The 4,756-nt window shown below is 49.5% G+C and overlaps 1 pseudogene; it reads left to right on the forward strand.

The window, feature by feature from the left end:
• Nucleotides 1-1,806: 1,806 nt before the first annotated feature.
• On the forward strand, nt 1,807-3,433 carry LOC140218516 (uncharacterized; annotated as a pseudogene).
• The last annotated feature ends 1,323 nt before the right edge of the window (nt 3,434-4,756 follow it).

A 4,756-nucleotide genomic window follows, 5' to 3' on the forward strand; every position in this document is an offset into this window, starting at 1 on the left:
CCTGTTCTGTAGCTTGATCTGGAATTCCTCTATTTTCGCTCTTACCGCTAACTCATTGATCGGCTTCTTATGTACCAGTTTCTTCCGTTCCCTCCTCAGGTCTAGGCTAATTCGAGTTCTTAACATCCTGTGGTCACTGCGGCGCACCTTGCTGAGCACGTCCACATTTTGTATCATGCCAGGGTTAGTGTCGATTTAAAGCGATGCATTAAGCTTCCTCGACACAGTCACCAGTATGCTGCGTTAGTGACCCTTGATTTAGCTAAAGCAGGCGCAAGTGTGGACCACGTCATACTCCTTAACATTTCATTTAGCACGAATTTTTTCCGGTATATTCATTTGAATTAATAAATTTTTAAAATATAGGAAATTATCATGTTTTGAAGATTGCTTGTTTACGAAAAAATATAATTGTCACTGCTTGTCACCCGTTCGCCATCGGCGCGATGCCGTCGACGGGGTATACAAGCGGGTTGGCCGTTGTGTACTCAAGCGAACAAAGCGAATGAATTAATGAAACCACGTTTATTCCACATTAAAATGCGCTGAAGACGCTGCGGTGGAAAGAGGAAGGGTATTATTGCAAAAGGGGAAGGGTAAGGCTGCCACTGTTTTATTAATGAACGTCCTGGAGGCAGCTATGTGGGGACCGCATGACGCTTGTGGCTGTCGCAGCAGAGCCGATCGCCGACGGGTGGTGCTGCAGGGTCCTGAAGGAACAGCAGCAGTGCTCGCCAGAGCTCGATGGCATGGTCCGGAGACGTGGTATCCGATCAAGCCGACGTCCGGAGAGAAGAAGGCGAGGGTCCCCGCTGTATGGTGTCCAGGGCTCGAAGCGTTGGTGGGATGTAGAGGGGGCACTCCCAACAAAGGTGGTTTAGATCAGCACGACATGTGCTCATGGAACAGAACCCACTTACGGGTGGTGGCGTGCCCGCCTTGTGGAAACGGTTCAACAAGTGAGGAGTAAGGAGGGTGCTTGTCTGGATTCTCCGAAGCAAGACTGACTCTCGCCGTGTGAATACCTTCGGTGGAAGTGACGGTATAGAGAGTGGATTGCCCACTGCTGCGAGGTAGGCGGCACGTCGTTGTTTGGTCGCATGCTTGTCTGCCATTAGGTCTGCTACCTCAGGTGTGGTAGCTAGGAGAGGATAAGGATTATCGGAGGCTCAGGCTAGCGCGGTAGAGAGATGAGCGCGCGCCAGTCTATGAGCCTTCTCGTTTCCGGGGATACCGCATTGCGCAGGGACCCAGTGAATGGTAACATCGTGACCACAGTCGCGGAGCAGGCGTGCTTGGTGCCGCACCTTCTGCAGTACGGGACCTGTGTAAATAACATGAGCACATGCCTGATGGGCAGCCTGATAATCTGTGTAAACATGATGGTGAACAGGCTTAGTTTGAGACGAAGTTGCCAGGGCCCACTCCAAATAATCTTGGATGGCCATTGTTGTGTCATCACCTCTTAGATAAAACCTGTAGTGGCACTCTGACGTCACTGAAGTCTTGAATCGTGTATATTAGATAGAACGCACGTGCTTGTGTGTGTGTGTGTCTGTGATGTCACTGATTAGTGGCACTGTATAGCTATATAAGACGGCCACGTAAGGGCCTTGTGGTTCTTTTCCATTGTATTGCAAGTGGCAATAAACATGTGTTCTTGCAAGTAGGCTGCTGCGTACTTGAAGACAACAGTGGTGACGAAGATGGTATTCTCATAGCGGATGATAACCAGGCCACGGCTGATGCGCTGATTGCGGCTCCAGCAGTTTGGGAACAGCAGGCGTCTAGGCGGACTACCACAGCATGGCTTCCTTCGGCCACTTCGAGCCGTTCATGGAGGAGGGAGACGAAGACTTCGTATCTTATGTGGAACGGTTTGAACACTATATCCGTGCCACCGAGGTCAGCGACGACTTGAAGGTATCCGCTTTTGTGACGGCCATTGGAAAACAGACCTACCGCACGTTGAAGAATTTGTTGGCCCCAGTGAAGCCCAAAGTCAAAACATACGACGAACTGGTCAGGGCTCTCAAAGGGCACTATTCACCGACGCCCTTGGTGATAGCGGAAAGGTTCCGGTTCAACCGTAGGTCGCAGCAGGAAAACGAACCAGTTGTTACGTTAGCATTATAACTGAAAAGTTTGGCTGCATCCTGTGAGTTCAGGCAATTCCTGGATGACGCTTTGCGGGATCGGTTCGTGGCCGGTCTGAGAAACGGAACAGCACAAGCTGAGCTCCTGAAGAAGAGTACCCAGACGTTCCAAGCTTCTTATGACCTTGCCAAAAGGGGGGGAACTCGCTCGCACCGAAACAAGGAAGAATCATCCTAAAGACCTCAGCGAGGTGAACTTGGTCCAGCAACCCCAACAAAGAAAACCCGAGGCCACTGCATGGACAAGACGGGCAGCGAGCAAGAACACGGAGCGGCAAGTCGAATCAACTGACTGTTTCCGTTGCGGATCAACGCACACCGCCGCAACCTGCCCCTTTCGTAAATATCGATGCCGGGCCTGCAAAAACGTTGGACACCTGGCAAGGGTCTGCAGAACGACACCACGTTCGGTACACGCCCTTGAAGAGAGCACTGGTTTAGAAGGCTCGTGTGACTCGGACAGTATAAGTGGTGAGGACGATATTTTGCTGAGCCATATTTTTTCATGTAACAGTAATGACGGTAGCTACATTGTGAAAGTTAGGATGGCAGGTAGGAATGTGATAATGCAAGTTGACGCAGGAGCATCTGTGTCTATCGTACCAGAAAAGATGTACCGGCAATATTGGTCTGATTTACCTATAGAAAGTTGTAGTTTACGGCTAAAAACGTACGGAAGTGTCCCGCCGGCAATTACAGGCAAGTTGACGGTGCGCGTAGAGCACAATGGTCAAACAGCGACCTTGCCTTTAATTGTAGTCCAAACACCACAAATGTGTGACACTTTGTTGTTGGGACGTAATTGGCTTTGAAAGCTTAGAATCTGGATTGGACGAGCGTGTGTAATATCGGTCTTGATAAATCAGCCGCTGTCATCGAAGAATTTTCGGAAGTGTTTGAGCCGGCTCTAGGACTGATAGCTGACACATCGGTGAACTTAGTGCTAGAAGACAGCAGTACACCTGTTTTCTGTAAGCATCGACCTGTGCTATTAGCACTCAGGGACGCCGTAGCACAGGAATTGCATTCACTAGTGGAATCGGGAGTACTGGTGCCTGTACAGCAAAGCGATTGGGCTACGACCCTAGTAGTCGTACCCAAGGCTAACAACAAAGTTCGCATATGCGGAGACTATAAATGACTGTAAACCGTTGTCTGAGAACCTATTATTACCCTTTGCCAACGTTGGAAGATGTTTTTGTCACGCTGCACGGATGCAAATGTTTTGCTGTTCTTGACCTTTCTACAGCGTACCAACAGTTGCAACTGCACCCTGATTCGCAACCTTTGGTCACTGCGAACACCCACCTAGGCCTTTTTCGATACACTCGTATGCCGTACGGAATAACACGTGCTGCGTCTGTTTTCCAAGCAATGATGGATGACATGTTAAAGGGTTTAGACAGAGCTTCATGTTATCTTAATGATGTGTTAATAGCAGGAGAAACAACGGAAGAATGCTATAATAAGGTCGAAGCTGTGCTGACACGGTTCAGGGAACGGGGTGTGAAATTGCGGAAGGAGAAATGCAAGTTTTTTGCGAATGCGGTGACCTATTTGGGTCACGTGATTGATGACAGAGGAATCCGTCCTTCAGAAGACAAGGTGCGCACTGTCAAGGTAACGCCAACCAACGCCAAAAAAACAAGAACGAGCTACGCGACTACTTATGCTTGTTAAATTTCTATGGGAAATTCGTGCCGAACGTGTCAGCACAGCTTAAACCATTATAAGACTTGCTAGCTGAGAATGTTAAGTGGAAATGGACGGCTTCCGCAGAAAAAACCTTCAAGGAATCCAAGGGCTGGCTGCTCAGTGCCTCCATACTCGCCTACTATGACCCTTCCAAGGAGCTAGGGTTGGTTTGCGACGCGTCTTCGTATGGTTTAGGCGCAGTCCTTTTTCACAAGGAAGGATCTGAAGAAAGACCAATCGCTTTTGCGTCTAAGACTCTGACTAATACGGAGCAGGCGTACGCCCATATCGAAAAAGAAGCCCTGGCTGTCGTGTACCGGCTAAAGAAGTTTCACAAGTACCTTTTCGGGCGGAAATTTAGGATCTACTCCGACCATCAACCCTTAGTGGGGCTATTAGGACACGGTAAGCTAATTCCTGCTATGTCGGCGGCACGCGTGCAGCGTTGGGCCTTACAGATTGCTGCTTATGACTACAAATGGGTTTATCGCAAATCGCGGGATATCGGCAACGCTGACGCACTTTCACGCCTGCCGCTTCCGAACACAGCTGGCGGGTGCACAGATGACGTGCGTGACATGTACATATGTTTTTCTACGCTGGACGAGATCCCACTCTCGGCAGAAGACATTAGAGGAGAAACAAGCAAAGACAAGCTGTTATCAAAGGTGTTCTTTTACACGGAGGTCGGCTGGCCTTCAAAAGTGTCTGGTGACGCTTTGGCGCCATATTTTGTGCGACGAAGTGAGCTTTCTGTTGACAGAAAATGCGTGACGTGGGGAAATCGAGTGATAGTGCCAATGTCTCTTCGCGGAAAAGTGCTATCGTTGTTGCATGAAGGCCATCCTGGAATGGCACGTATGAAAATGCTGTCTAGAGGCCACGTGTGGTGGCCCCGCCTTACG

The sequence above is a fragment of the Dermacentor andersoni genome, chromosome 5 (genome assembly GCF_023375885.2).
Source record: "Dermacentor andersoni chromosome 5, qqDerAnde1_hic_scaffold, whole genome shotgun sequence".
Classification (NCBI taxonomy): Eukaryota; Metazoa; Arthropoda; class Arachnida; order Ixodida; family Ixodidae; genus Dermacentor; species Dermacentor andersoni.